This window comes from Peromyscus leucopus, chromosome 7 (assembly GCF_004664715.2).
Source record: "Peromyscus leucopus breed LL Stock chromosome 7, UCI_PerLeu_2.1, whole genome shotgun sequence".
NCBI classification, from domain to species: domain Eukaryota; kingdom Metazoa; phylum Chordata; class Mammalia; order Rodentia; family Cricetidae; genus Peromyscus; species Peromyscus leucopus.
In genome coordinates this window covers 14,992,214-15,007,645 of record NC_051069.1, presented here as the reverse complement: position 1 = coordinate 15,007,645, position 15,432 = coordinate 14,992,214, and the positions used below count along the sequence as shown (strand labels likewise).

The 15,432-nt window shown below is 54.1% G+C and overlaps 2 protein-coding genes across 3 annotated transcripts in view; one reads left to right on the top strand and one right to left on the bottom strand.

Annotated features, from left to right (window-relative positions):
- Ccdc33 (coiled-coil domain containing 33) overlaps window positions 1–15,432 on the bottom strand; it is a 90,513-nt gene that overhangs the window by 13,454 nt on the left and 61,627 nt on the right. The gene's annotated exons all lie outside the window — the stretch shown is intronic.
- Window positions 9,492–15,432, top strand: part of Stra6 (signaling receptor and transporter of retinol STRA6) — a 117,622-nt gene continuing 111,681 nt past the window's right edge. The window contains exon 1 of the mRNA XM_037207471.1: window positions 9,492–9,654. The gene's annotated coding sequence lies outside the window, so the exon portion shown is untranslated. The remainder of the gene's footprint in view (window positions 9,655–15,432) is intronic.

Below are 15,432 nucleotides of genomic sequence, written 5' to 3'. Positions count from 1 at the left end.
GAATCTCCCTGTGCCTTCCCCAGTAGCTTAAGCTGGGCTCACCCTCCTCCCACACCACACCCATGGCCCCAGCATCCCCCAGCTCTGCTTTCCTGATGGTCTGGACAAATTCCTTTCCCTTTAGTTCAGCGGCAGACATGGGTGGATGTTTTTGAAAGGAACTCTCTAGGAAGCAAAGGAAAACAGACCCAAACACCCCAACCCAGCCCCTAGAAACGCAGCCTCCCAGAGGCAGGGCTATCTACGGCAGCCACCCGAGCCTGGCTGCAGATCCCTCCCTGGGGCAAGAGCCTGGTTACACAGACCCCCTCCTAGAGCATGGGACATGGTGGCGGCAGTGTTGCTGGTTAGCCTGTCTATCCCAGACATGTGTGGCTTAAAGCTTTTTATGCTAGGATCCCACCAGGAACCAACAAGATGCCTTGGCAGGAACAGGGACTTTATAAAGATGTAGTATGAGTTTTAATGAAGGAATAGATGACTGTTAGGGTTCTCTGGAACCTCGGGGTGGCACAGAATTGCCTCTGAGACACCCCTACTTCAGAATCTCTATTCTCAGGGGCCTCTGTCTTCTGTCAATATTGCTGGCATATACTAGCATGAGGGAAGACTTTTTCTGGGGTGCTGGCTTCATTTTTCACTTCATTTTTCTTAGTGCAATGGGGATGGGCAAAGGCATTGGACAACCCACCCCACTCAGTAGTCAAGCTGGCCTGGTGAGGTGGGAAGACCGTGGGCCCTGCTACTAATCCACTTAGACAGGTGACTCAACACCTCCGGGCCTCAGGTCCGTTCTGTGAGATGGACGTCACTGCACCCCTCAAGTGGGGCTGTCAGTGGACTACATTGTAGCAGGAATCTTAAAAGTTCCCATTAACAAAATCAAACCTGAGGCGAGTTATTGGGGTCAATGCTGGCAGATCAGAGAGACAGAACAAGCCACAGCCATCTCACCCCGCCGGATCCTCAGCTGGTCCTGTCTCCCCAGACTGGAGGCCTCTGAGTCCTCATCCGGAATGGGTCTCAGCTGAACCACTGCTCAAAAGCCTGAATGCTTAACCAGCCAAAATCTTAAACAGCCAAATGCTTCTAGTTTTTGGTCCTCACGCCTTATATATCTTTTTGCTTTCTACCACCACTCCCTGGGATTAAAGGTTGGCTTTCTGGGATTAAAGGCATGTCTCACCATGCTTGGCTATTTCCAATGTGGCCTTGAACTCACAGAGATCCAGAGGGATTTCTATCTCTGGAATGCTAGGATTAAAGGTGTGAGTGCCACCATTTTCTAGCCTTTGTATCTAGTGGCTGTCTGTTCTCTGACCCCAGATAAATTTATTAGAGTACACAATATTTTGGGGAACACAATACCACCACACTACATGAAGGTGTGAAGCCCTGGGTGCACTCCATGGCACACAAGAGTGGCTCCAGAAATAGCATTTCTCTTTTGTGTGACTCACGAGGGACTCTGGAGGGCCCAATACTTCCCAAGAGGGAAGTGAATATGAGGCTTGGTGTATGGTCATGTGCCTCCCTGACAGTCAGTCACCCAGCAGGCACTAAATACAGGCTCAAAACCACCCCAACCCTTCCTCTTGGCTTCTCCCCCTGGCTGCTGCCTCCTGCTGTGCATGCACCTCTGCCCTCCCACAAATCCAGGGCCAGGAGCCCAGGAGAAGGCACTGTGCCACTGATGGCTGCCCCCTCTCCAGCCAGCCTTCAGCTGCTGTCCCCGAGGGGCCCTGGACCCCTTGTCTGCCTCACTGCCAATCGATCGAATGTTCTGCCATCCTCGGGCGTGCCATGAATTTTTCATCAAAAGCCTGTAGACTTTGGGAAACGCACAATTAGAAGCACCATCAATAATGTACCACGTGGAGGCATCCATAGGACGCAGCCAGGCCCCAGACGTGACTGTCTTCCAGTCTGCTCTGGCAGGAGGCAGGGGGCCCTGAGTACACCCTCGGGGCCCGACTCTGGATACAGAGCAAGTGCAGCTGTTGTGAGAGAGAAAACACCACACCCTTGGCTGCTGGAGCCGGCTCCTGGGAGCCCAGGCCAGCCACAGGAAGACTAGTCTGATTTGGGGTGTTTTGTCAGTCAAAGGAACGCTGAAGAGTACCCTGAGCTCATCCCTTGCCCCATATAGCGTGGTAAAATGCTAGGCAGTTTTGTGAAGACTCTGGGTGGGTTGCGTTGTTTTTTGTGGACCTAGGGAGTAGTTTTCCAGGATCCTGGGAAGCAGGGCAGGGGTGAGGCTAGGTTGAAGAAGCAAGGTCAGGGAGCCTGGAGATGCTGGTGGTGCCTCCCACAGCCAGCTCAGCCCTCTAAGAACTCCAAGGTCAAGGCTGTGCTGTAGCAGGGATGTAGTGATGCACATCTGTAGTTCTAGCACTTGAGAGGTGGGCGGGCAGAGGGGAAGAAGGTGGAGGCTACCTGGACTACACAGAATTCCAGGCCAGCCTGAAATACGAAGTGGGATCCTAGCTTGAAAAAAAAAAAAAACAACAAAAAACAAAAACAAACAAACAAACAAACAAACAAAAAACCACACTGAGGGCAGAAGCTCAGTCTATTCAGAAAGAACAGTTCAGTGATGCCACCTCATCTCAATTCTCTGGGTGGAATGCTGGAGCCACCAGCCTGTAGCCTGGCCTGCCCCATCCACCCCGAGGAGCTGTCCAGCTCTAGGCCTCTGGGCTACCCCTTGCTCAACTGAGTTGAATGTGGCTTCTTTGGCCTTCCCAGTCCTGTGACCCAAGTGTCCCTGTTCTTAGAGCAGGGACCTGTCCGATGCTGTGGGGAGCAGAGCTGGAACCAGGTTGGAAGTCCTGTCTCTTGGCTCCTGGGACACCTGTGCTCTGTGATCACTGGGTGTGAGAAGGGGGTTTCCTCTGCAGGGCTAGGATCCAGCCCGCTGGGGTCAGGATGGGGGAAAGGGTTACAAGGACCTCAGGCCAAGTTTGGCTCAGCAGGGTGAGAAGCAGGGGAGGGGAGAGAGGAGGGGGTACAGGAAACCACGCCTTTGTCTTTGGGGATCCTGGATTGACCTTCCCTGAGAGTCATGGTTGTAGGAAGAGGGTTGCTTGTCTCTACTCTTCCGCCCATCTGAGGGGGAGGCAGACCCAGCAGCTCTCAATAAGGACACATGAAAAGCACAGATGGTACCAACAAGTGCAAATTAATTGAGCAAAGCCTGTGTACACAGGCGCTGTGAACAGGCGGCTGACGGGGGGAGGGGCTGAGGGGGGACAGGGCAGGGAGCAGGGAGAAGCCTTAACGAGCACTTATCGATGTCTCGCTGGATCCACAGCCCAGAGCACAGTTATTGACGAAGCCTGTCTATAAATCTCCCAGCCATGTCTCCAGAAGCCTTAATTACGGGGCCTCATTACCCTTCACACCTCTAGGCTCTCGGGGACCATCGTGGACAGGGGTGGCTGACAACACTGTGGCTGACCTGTGACAGCCTTGCTGAGCCTTTCCGTGAAAGGTGCCCAGCTGGGGTGACTGGAACAGTTTGGGGGCTAGGTATCCAGCGGAGCAGGTGGGGTTCAGCCTCCTAGGCAAAAGGCAGGGTGTGGATGGGATTCTGGAGCCAGAGAGCTCTAAACTCCTGATCCAGTTTGTTCAGTTACTGTGGACTCCAGTGAATATCTCCCCTCTCTGTGCCTCAGTTTACTCCTGTACCAACAAAGAGAGGATTTTAAGAAGATTAAGGGCCAGTGTCTATCTGAGTCTAGCTCATATATGAATGTCACGATATCCGGCCACAGCAGGGCCCTGGGGCTCACTCTTCTGTTGCACATACCATTCCAGCACCATGCCAGGCCATCCACATCGAGAGAGGGGGAAGGCACAGGCATTGTCCCGTCCACGAAACAATGGCCCCACCTCTCCCATTCCTACCTAACACAAGCAACTACTGCAACTTCACCAGGTACAGTTCCAGCCTCACTCATGTCCTCCTGCCTTCTAGGTGTGAATTAGCAAGAGGGTAATTATATTCACGGGACTGTCTGGCCCTTCAGCAGCAGCAGCAGCAGCAGCAGCAGCAGCAGCAGCAGCAGCAGCAATTACAGTCCTGCTTTTTCCCACCACACTCAGAGAGCCCTGAAGCTTCGCAGGGGCCCCCTACACCAGCCAGTCAGCTGACCTGGGGGATGGCAGCTGTGTTCCTGTGGGGATGGCCAGCCACTCATTTGTCCCTTTGCACATTCTCTTTGGGAGAGCATGCTGCCCAGGCTTTAACTGGGGTTTTTTTTTTTTTTTTTTTAACCCCCTCACCTTGGATTATTCTTGTGAAGCTGTGTGGTTGTTGTTTCCTACTCATTGTCTCCAGGGAGGCAACTGGCCAGAGAGAAAGCCTGGGTCAGGGGCTGTGGAAGGGAGGAATCCTGGTGGTATCTGCCTGCTCTCTGCCTGGGGGAAGGAGCCCTGGCTCCATATCTGGGCTCTTTGGCGACTGGAAGATCCCCTTGAGCCTGGCGGTATGTGTGTGGATTGGTGGGTGAGCTGAGGTGGCAGCTGGTGCTACAGTGGATGAGACCTGGCTCCACTGAGCATCTCTTAGCCAGTCTTAGAAGGGTCCATTGAAAGGAGGCACCCTCTGCCTGGGAGCCAGGAGGAGCAGACTCAGAACAGGCATGTCTGCCCTGTGGACCCAGGACTCATGTGTTCCAGAATAGCTATGGATGTGACCCTACACCAAATCATAACTCAGAACACTGTATGTATGTATGTATGTATGTATGTATATATGTATGTATGTATGTAATATATATGTATAGATCGTGTATATATCACATATGAGACATATATGTATAACGACTCTACTTCTTGAGTCTGAATTTTATAGATGATAGTCTCTGTCACAGTGTTAGAAGGCTGGACATGCTTGCTCCACAGGCTTTCTCAGAGAGAAGATCCATGGAGTACTGTCGGAGGTGTCCTGCCGGGGGATGGGGATGGGGCATGTCCCACTCACCTTCCGGGCTGTCCCATCCTCTACCTGGACTGCCTTTTGAGGGCTATGAGTCTACCACCCATTTGTCTTCAGGTAACTCACCTTTCCTGCCTCCAGCCCAGGCCTCAGTGGTCTCAGCCTCGTGCCACTGAAAGCCTCCATTTCCTCTGGGCTATCCACGGCCTCACATAATGCTTCAGTTTTTAGTGTCCTGGGCAATGCTTCTAGAAATCTTGTGTCCACCTTGCCCTGTTGTGGTTCCAGCCCAAGACTTCAGCGTCCCTTGAGAGCTCCCTCTCCCCTGGCCTGTCACCCAGCCTTTTCTGGCCACTACCCCCCTCATGCCTCACCTTCCCTACCCCTGAGAGTCTTCCTGCAGCAACCCTTCCAGTGTTACCCCTGCTAAGGTGTGAGGGTTAATCTGAGTGTCAACTTGACAGGATCTAAAGTCACCTAGGAGACACACCTCTGGCACATCTGTGAGGCAACTTCTAGATTGGGTTAATAGAGACAGAATCCCCCTAATGATGTCACCATCCCATGAGCTGAGCAACTGCATTCATCTCTCTCTACTTCCTCACTTGGGGCGTCATGTGACTTGCTGCTTCCTGTCCTTGTTGCCATCAACTGTACCCTCAAACTACACCTTCCTTCCTAAAGTTGCCTTTGTCGGGCATTTGACCACAGCAATGAGAAAATAACTAGTGCATTAGGTCCCGCCCTCTTCCCAGGCAGTGAAAACCCGGGGGCCCTTGTGTAAGCAGCTGCAAGTGAGGGAGGGGCTTAATGGGCATCTTAGTTAGGTGACTACTGCTGTGATAAGACACCAGGACCAAAAGCAACCGGGGAGGAAAGGGAAACCAGAGCAGCAACTCAAGGCAGCAACTTGGACCCTGGAGCTGATGCAGAGGCCAAGAAGGAACGCCGCCTATGGCTTGCTCAGCCTTCTTTCTTATACAGCTCAGAGGACCTGCCCAGCGGCCACTGCCCACTGTGGAATGGGTCTTCCCACATCAATAGTCCCAGTCTTGCCTACAGGCCAATCCTATGGAGGCATTTTCTCAACTAAGGTTTCTTCTTCCCAGCTATGTCTAGATTTATGCCAAATTGACCAAAAAACCAGCCAGCACAATGGGGGTAGCTTGCTTTGCCTGGGGGTACCCTCCTTGGGGTATCAGGGAATGGCCCCCAACCATCTCAGGCCCAGGTCAATTTTATCAAGCTTGCTTGGTGTCCTGCCTCTGTGCCAACCTCTTCCTTTCCAGCGGCAGGTTCCCCTAAGTCAGGCAGAGTGGGGATGAATAGATTTTCCAATCGAGCAGCTGACAATTGCCATATAGGGCCTTGGAGAGCAAGAGACAAAGCCTGGTCCTCCAGACCCCTTCCCCAACTGTCCCCTGCACCTAGTACCAGGGGCTTTTCATAGCCCATAAAGCTCTTTCCAGGCACCCAAGACTCACACAGCCAACCTGTGGGGCATTGTCCTTATTTCACAGTTAAAAGGATGGAGATTGCTCTGAGCTCTGGCTGGAGGCCAAGCAGGCAGCAGACACCCTGGGTGTTTGGTGGGGTTCAGGGAGCTGTTAGATATGAGTAGGGTATTCTGGGTTCTGGTGAGGGCTTAGGCGCAGACTTCAGAGCCTTGGGGACTCACCAGGCCGAGCTCAGGACAGTGGAGTACCGAGAAAGAGGGCAAGCAGATTTGGACATCTGTGCTTTGCACAGGCTGTGTCTCAAGCAGGAGGTGGTCCGATGAGAAGAGGGCTCATCTGGACTCAGTTCCCAGGTTTCCTGAGTGTCCCCCATCCCATAAAGAAGGGAGACAAAGGGGAATGCTTTCATCTTCAGCCTCACAGCCCACCACCAGCAAAGTAGAGATCAAGAGGGGGGTCTCTCCAGCAAGCCTGATGCGGAAGCTGAGATGCCTCCGGTCCCCCTAAAACAGCCACTTGAGGTCCCTGAGTTACTGTTCAGCGCAGTCCCCGAAGCCCACTATGCTGTGGATGATTTGCATATCTAAGAGCAGAAATAATTCTGTGGCTGGCTTAGCACCACAAGGCTGCAGCCCCCTTTTGTCTGTTTGAGTAAGAGCTGGCTAAGGGCGGAAAGATAATTAGTCCCCTGTGGGCAGTGTCCCCCCTCCCCTGAAGATTTAAAGATGTAGCCTATATACCCCACACACACACTCCCGCAGCCTGCTGTCTACGGGATGTCTGCATCGGCAGGAGCCGATAAATGGGCATTTTATCTGATTAAACTGGGAGTGAACTGGCTGTTCTCTATTATCTGTAGGTTTGATTGGATATTTAGCACTGTGTGTGTGTGTGTGTGTGTGTGTGTGTGTGTGTGTGTGTGTGCGATTTTCTGGTCTGTATCAAGAGAAAATTGGATTGTACTGAACAGCATTTAATCTGAGCACACAGGCGTACACCCTAATAGAGTCACGGAGCTGAAAGGAGGGACAGGGGACAGTTGGATCCTTAGCCCTGGACAACAGGGGCTTCTGCACGGGGACTTCTGTGCTTGAAGGCAGCCCTCCTTTTCAGTCCTGTTCTGGTCCTCCTCAGGACACAGCCCTTCCCATCTGGCGAGGAGTGGGTAGGACCACCAGATGTGCCCACCCAGAACCTGTGCCCCTGTAGCCCTGGGAATTCCCTCCTGCTGCTGGTCCCACGCTCCATAAGGTGGCAGTGCGCCCTTATGCACACAAAACAGGTTGTGAGCTGAAACAAAATGGGGTGAGAAGAAGAGGGGGTCTGGGAACTGTGTCCTCCCCACTACCACACTAGCTGCTAGGGAATCCAAGGATCGTCTGAGGGCTGGCATACAGTGCACTGGTGAAGGCAGGGCACAGAACCTATTCCAAAGTTGGTTACTTCATTCCATTTGTAACGGAACATTGAGGTGTGTGTGTGTGTGTGTGTGTGTGTGTGTGTGTGTGTGCGTGTGCGCGCGCGTGCGTGCGTGCGTGCGCGCGCGCCCTCTCTCCTGCTTTCACGTGCTCTGGCCTGGGAGGGAAGAGGAGCACACAGCTGTCTATATGTTTACTAGGAAACTGAGGCAGCTCTCTATCCCAGATGGGCTGGAGGAGGAGTACGTGTGTCAGGATCCAGACTTCTGTGTTCTGAGTCACTAGGCCTGGCTGGCTCTGGCTGCTATGGGATCAGGCTCTGAGCTAGAGCCCCAGATCTGAGTTTGTCAAGCCTGTTGGGGGGCCTAGTAGGTGACAAGATGGGGGTAGGTAGCTACCTGCACAACACTGAGTGGAAATAAAAATGAGATGAGCTATGACTAAAAGTTTGGGGGCTGAAATTTAGTCTGTATTAACACATACGCTTGGCATTGTATACTTATTATCATGAGTATGACGAGGGATGGCAGCTTGCAGAAAGGGACTGGTCCCAGTGCCCAGGTCAGCAAATCTCCCCCAGCTATCCCTGGGTCTTGGACATGTGCCTCTTTGAGAATTGCTGACTTAGCCTTCGGAACTAGTGACCTCACTTCTCTGCTTTGTTTATTGTGGATGCCACACCCTTGCCTGCCCACCGCCAGTTAATCAAGGGCAGGATGGACCATGGATTGGAGTGCCAGGCAGTGCTGGCATCTTGCTGAGAGCAAAGCTGGAGGCTGATCCACTTGCTCCAGCATGGTGGAGGGCATGCTATCAAGCCCAGGCCCCTACCTGATCCAGAGAGGGGAAGGCCAGCAGGGGTGACCACCAGGCACAAGTCTCCCCATGTTCCCCTCACCCGGAGCTCTCTCTGAGGGTAATTTCTCCTGCCTCTGAGGGCCCTTGCTCTGGGTGGCCTCTCCTCCTCTGCATCTCTCAAATAGATCTTTCAGATACTTGGGCCAGGTCCTGAGCTGGCCAAGCCATACCCAGCAGCTTTTCAGTCCTCTGCCTTACACCTGGAAGACTTCTTCTCTCCCTTCGAGTGGGCTCTGTTCTCATCTCACAGACAGATAAAGAAACAGAGGTCTAGAAGGGAATGGATGAGCTTGGAAGCCTGATGGGGGCTTTTAGGGAGATCTTGGCCAGGCTCAGGAAGGATGTGAATTCGGTGCCCATATGTATGCACATACGCGTGCGCGCGCGCGCGCGCGCGCGCACACACACACACACACACACACACACACACACACACACACACATACAATTTCTGCTCAGCAGGGCAGCAGATTCCTCTTACAGGAACGAACTGACCATCTCTCTGCTACCAGGGAAGCCAGATCTATCACAATTTTCACACTGCAACCATTCACACTTGGCTTCTGTTCTCATCCTCTGCTGTCACAGTGACATCTGCCCCAACCCCGAGGCATATGAAGTGTGCCCTGCCCGACAAGCTAGTGGGGTTAAGGCTAGATTCCATCCTGAGAGAAGACTGTTTCCTGGTTCCTGTCATCTCCTCCTCCCCCCATTTCCTGTGTGTCCCTCTGCTCGCCTGGGGCGTCTGAGCACAGGTATCCTTGGATGGAGTTACCTTTATGTGACTATCACTTGAGGAGGAGCTTCTGGAGAGAGGCCTGGGTGAGCTGTGCTGTCTGCCCTTTCCCCCCTCAGTCTGAAATAGCCCACGCGCGTACTCATCATTACCAGGTCTCCTGACGAGCGGACGGCTCTTTAGAGTCCCCGGTGCACTGCAGCCTGCTCTTGCCCTCGACAGTGCTCTCAGAGACCTCAAAAGGTAAGTAGGAAAGATTGATCCCTTACTCTAACAACAGAGCAGTGATTGGCAGCAGCCCGCTAGACCTGCCCAAGTTAGTGAGGGCTTCCTTGTAGTGAGGCCGCAGGACCTGGCACAAAGCAGGTGCTAGAAAAGCTGGCTGAATGAATGAGTGCGCATGCTAGACCTTGGGGAGGTGAGAAGCAGCTGGGAGACATGAAGGAGGGGAGCTCTGGACATTTTCAGTCCCAGGATGCGGGAAATCCCTTCTTGACTCCTGGAGCCCGCTTGTACTGGGCTCAAGTCATCTTTCCCTCTTGGACCCAGAGGTCCCTCCTTTTGCCCAGCTTTCCCAGGCTGACTCTCTTCTCTGGGCCTCTGTGGGCTCTCCCTGGCAAATCACTGCAGAGACTTCTCCAGGCCACCCCCGGTGTCTTTAGGTACAAGAGAGGGTATAAATGGCAGTTCCGTGTATGTCCTAAATAACCATCCCTGGGCTTAGGAGGGAACCATGAAGCTATTTGGTATTTGGCCTTCTGGAGGATGTGTGACTTCACCCACTGCTTGATACAGTCACTGTAGGGCAGAGAATGCTGGGCCTTTGGGTATCTGGGAGTCAGTCTAGTAGTGTGGGTGTGGCCTTCACCTAAGTCAAGGTCTTCTGCCTCTCTGGTTAGTTGGATCAAACCCCATCCAGTGGGCAATAGCTTTCAAAGCTGGACAGCACCGGTTTCCACCCAGCTCTAGGGATGGAGGTTGGGAGGGAGTGGGAGCGGGGGAGGGGAGCTGGCCAGCAGGGAGCCTTGCTCAGCCCGCTTGCTCCCAGCACACACCCACCGAGAGACAATAAATCGACAAACACTTAATCTCTCTGCAAATTGAAATGCAGCCGTAAATATCTGGCGCATCCCAGTAGCTGAGTTATGAGTCTCGTTTATTAATCTCTTTAGTCTCAGGTGATGGATGGAGAAGGAGAATGGCCCGCCTGAGACGCGGGGCGAGGGGGTGCGGGGGGGGGGGGAGTGTGAGGAACTGTGGGCAGGGGGGTCTGGCGACAGGCTTTCTGGAGTTAGAGTCATGGGGGGGGGAGGCCTGGAGATTTGTGTTGGTTCTTTTCAGCCTCAAAGGGTCCTCCAGCCTGAACACTGGGGCTGTTTTCATTGCCCTGCTGTCCTCAGGCTTGTTAATCTCCCCCACAGCCTCCAGAGGGCGCAAGGAGACAATATTCCTGTCATTTAACAATGAGGAGGCAGGATCAGAGAGGTGGAATGATTTCTCTCGTCTCGCACAGCTCTGGAGGTAGACTTGAACAACCTGTTAGAGCTGTGGGTGTGAGGCGGAGCTGAGTCTGAAGGAGAGACAACAGGCCCCCGACGTGGAGTGACAGCTCCCCTCCTCCCTTTCCAGCCTCCCTTTCCTCCTTTCCTCTCTCTGCCTCTCCCGTTCCTCCAAGGCTTGGTAATGCTCCCCCACCTCCCACTCTCTATGCACGCCTCTCCCTCCCTCTCTTCCCTCTCTCCTCTCTCTCTCTCTCTCTCTCTCTCTCTCTCTCTCTCTCTCTCTCTCTCTCTGTGTGTGTGTGTGCCTGCAGTATGAACTGAGGAGGAAGCGGAGGGAGGCACAGGAAAGAGAAGAAGCTGCTGAGGTCTCAGCCAGCTGGGGACTTTTGCACATTCTGTGCATTTATTTTTAGAACCCCTTCCTCTTGATGCCAGCACACACGGCTCCTGGCTAGGAGGAGCAGAAGCTCAGGGCCCTGAGATGACCTCCAGCCTGGAAGAGCAGGGCCTGGAGGGGTCCGGTCCTAGAGGTCCGGGGCAGAGACCTGGGTGCTGTATGGGTGGTAAGAGCAGAATGGCCAGACAATGAGAGGCAGAGAAACTGGGGGCAGGAGAGACTGGGGTGAGAGGGACGGAGGGACAGCTACGTGGAGAAGATGACAACTGGTAGCTTGGGCATTGTGATCTGAAGGACACCCAGCCAGTTCTCTATTTTGACACTGAGGTGAGCCTGGGTGGCTCATGCTCTTGGTTGCCTGGGTTTCGGTCCCTCTCCCCTGTTCTTTGTCTCCATGGTTCTGCAGGGTTTGGGTCCCCAGGCAGAGGTGGTGGTGGTGGTGGTAACAATGGAAGAAGATGTCCTCTCAGGGCCCGGGCATCTTCCTCTTTGCCTCTGTGATACCTCTGTGGCACCCACCCAGCCCAGGGTAGCCTGGGTTGAGGCTCTCTTTCCATGGAGGTTTCTCTTCTCCTTACCTGTGTCAAAAGAGTCTAGAGGAACACTGTGTCTCTCTCTGGTGACCACTGCTGGTGGCCACAAAGGTCTCCTGCTTAGGGAGCATCACCTGCCACCAGGTGGTGCCGAGGGAGCCAAAGTCAGCTTTGAGCCTCCGCTCACCTGGGTGGGGTCTTGGGGGGGTGGCGTGGAGGCTCCCGCTACATTGCTACATCGTCAGGGAACTAGGGCACATCTGCTCCAATGTCTGCTGCTGGCAGAAGCAGGAAGTGGGGCCCAGACAGGAGGGCTGAGTTCAAGGTTACTTCAAGGAGCAATGAGAGAGCACAGGGCCCAGCATGGAGCTAGGCCAGGCAAGGTCGTGCCCTGTGGCCATGGACTAGTCAAGGAGGCAGAAGATATGTGAGAGGCTCAGAATGAGGCAGGCTTGGAGCAGGGACATTTCCACGGCATGGAGATGGCCAGGCTGGACTGGCCCAGAGTAAATAGGGAGGTTGGTTGCCTTTGGGGCGTGCAACGAAGGAACAAAGGCTTCCGTTCACAGGGGTCTTTGCCCCGCGACCAGCCTCCCTTCTCAAGGCCTTGCTGGTCTCCTTTGCCCAAGGGAGCAGCTCTCCCATGTTACAGACAGTCAGGGCACAGGGACATGAAGTGGGCAGGTGCAGCAGACACCCCTCTGTGCCAGCCGGGGAGGGTGGCCTTGGCCTGGGGAGTCTGATGACCCGGGCTGGGCTGCACTCCTTCAGCTGTGTGCCTCAGGTGACGCCCCCATGACCATCCTCTCCATGTGCACATGGGGCCCTCCCAGGGGCAGTCGCCCTGCCACCCCTCAGGACAAGGACAGCTAGTGACTTAAAGAGACCTTGGGGTCGAGGAGCCTTGTAGACTCAGGAAAGGAAAAGGCAAGCTTGGGCTTGGGGGTGGGGCAGGGACGAGGGGATGGGAGGAGGGCAGGGAGAGGCTTTCAAAGAGAGAATGAAAGAAATGAGTTATTCCAGTGTGGGGAGCTTAGAAAAGTCCACTGAATCTTTTAACAACCCTGTCAATTATTCATTTTCTAGTGTGTGTGTGGGGCCCTCTGGTTGGCCTCAGAGCTGCTGTGAGCAGGGAGGACGGAGGGAGGGAAGCAGAGAGAGAGAGAGAGGGAGAGGGGGGAGAGAGAGAGGGAGAGGGAGGGAGAGAGTGGGGGGTAATATCAGAAAGAAATGGGAATATACAAAGACAATGGCATGCATGTGTGTATGTGCATGTGTGTGCGCGTGCGTGCGTGCGTGCGTGCGTGCGTGTGCGTGTGCGTGCGTGCGTGCGTGTGTGTGTGTGTGTGTGTGTGTGTGTGTGTGTGTGTGTCAGGGGAGAAAGAGAGAGGGCAAGTGAGAAATGGTGGGGTGGAGGGCAGTGGAGGGCAGTGGAAGGGAACACCTCTGCTTCAACCTCTGCGTGGAAAATACACTGAATACCTTGTCTAAAGCCTGGTCCTCCCCCTTCAGGAAGCCTTCCTAGGTCCTCTCTCCTCCCCTCCTAGAGGAAGGTCCTTTGTCTGGATCATGTCCCCCGGCTTGGCCATCTCTAACATGTTCATGCTTGTCTGCTCTGTGAGGCTGATGGTCTGTGGCTGTTCCTTTGTGAGGGGGATCTCCAGTTTTCGGGCCTCAGTCTCCTCTCTTGCCCCCACGTCCTCACTGGGTGTAGGACGGGGCACTCGCTAGACTGACTCATCCTGACTAGTTGGAGATGTCTCATGGGTCTTTGTGAGTGGAACCCCGCCCCGCTGGAGACGGAACAGACCCCTTCAGCTTACCCGCTGTGGTGGTGGCATCAGGAACACTCATTAGCTAGAGTGAGGTGGCTCAGCTGTCTACGGGATAAGGACAAGACGCTGGCAAAGTGGGTCTTGGGAGAACCGTCCCTTTCAGAATGATCCAGGAGCTCAACATTTCCAAAGACATGTATGTTCTGGGCTGCTCATCAGGGATACAATTGCTTCCCTTAGCTCTGCCACGGGTCCTCCCCTCGATCTCAGTGGTCCCACCCAGCACTGAGCTTCCTCCTGCCCTGAGAAAATGGTCCCTGGAATGACTGCGTTAGAGCTGGGTGTCTGGGGATGGGAAGAAATGGCTGGGCTTGGTAGGAGTCCCAGCTGGGGTCTGTGTGCTGTGAGGGGCAGAGAGCATTGTACACGAGACCACGGACCACATCCCCTCTACCTGCCCCTCTGTCCCCGAGGAGCGTCTTCCCAGAGAATGTTCAATCTTCAGTGCTCCCAAGTAGACTCGGGAGAGAGCCAGAGATAAAATGGATTTGAGGCTCTGGGGAACGCTTGGCGACACTAGACAGAGACCGAGGCGCCACGGAAGTCAGGTGATGCAGAGAGGCTCAGCCGAGGCCACAGAAGAGAGCAGAGGGGGGCCACTCCTTCATCCTCGGGACACCGGGACACCGCACAACAACTGCTGTGGCCCAAGGCACCCTGCCTCACTCACAGGCTCTGCTGATGACGCTCTCTGGTACAAGTCCCAAGTCACATACCTCATGATTCTGTCACTGCTGCTCGGGTGCCTCGGGGCTCCTCAGGTATCTGCTGCTATAAGTCTGCGCCTTGACCCTCAGGTGCTGTGCCTGTGCTATGTCCCACAACCATGCCTCCCTGCCCTAGAGTGCTGGGTGACATCATCGCACATCAGCGTCTATTGCTATGCAGCCACGCTCCTGGGCTCCATGGCTGTGCTCTGTTGCTTGCCACCGCGTGCGTCTCCTGGTTGCATGAGTTCATCCCCTGCTATGTAATTTTCTTTGGTTGCCATGGAACAGTGACCCATGGCTGCACAGCTGCCTGTGATTGGCATGGAACTGTAGACTGTTGCTACCCAACTGCATTCTGTTACTTGCAACGGGGTTTCTCTCGGCCTCGGGAAGGTGTATGGCTGGGTCCCGCCGCCCTCATCTTTCTGAGCTCTGGCCTGTCGGTTTGTAGGAGAGCAGCTAGGATAAAGGGATGGCGTGGGGGCTGGGAGAGAGCAGGGGCTGGTCTTGTGCTGTGCTGGAGGGCCGACTCAGCACGGGAAGATAAAGGCTGAGGCCAAGAGTCACGAAGGAGGGTTCAAGGTTAGCATGGGTCTGGAGTCGCCTACAAAGGGCAGGAAAGAGGGCCCGGGCCGCAGCCTTTTACAGGGCATGGGAGGTGGGTTAGCTCACCACAGGCCTCTGCAGCTACCCAGAATTTTCTGGATGCTCCATAGCATGGATTGACAAGGCCAGGGAGCCTTGGGCAGGTATCATATTACTTCTGGACCAGGTCATAGCCACCGTGGGTAAAATGAAAACAGGTCACAAATGGTGGTTAATCTTGATCAGAATTTTTTTTCTTAATGGCTGATTTTAACTTCTCAGGCTGTGTCTAATCCCTCTCCTTTGGTTGAATCCTTAAGAAAAAGTCAAAACTAACTGGCTGTCTCTCCGTGTGATACCATCCTTCCTGACATTTAAAGTCAGGTCCTCAAATGTCCACCCATCAGATCCATCCTACCCTGAAAGGCCCTTTTTCTCCTCTCCCATTCATTATTATTC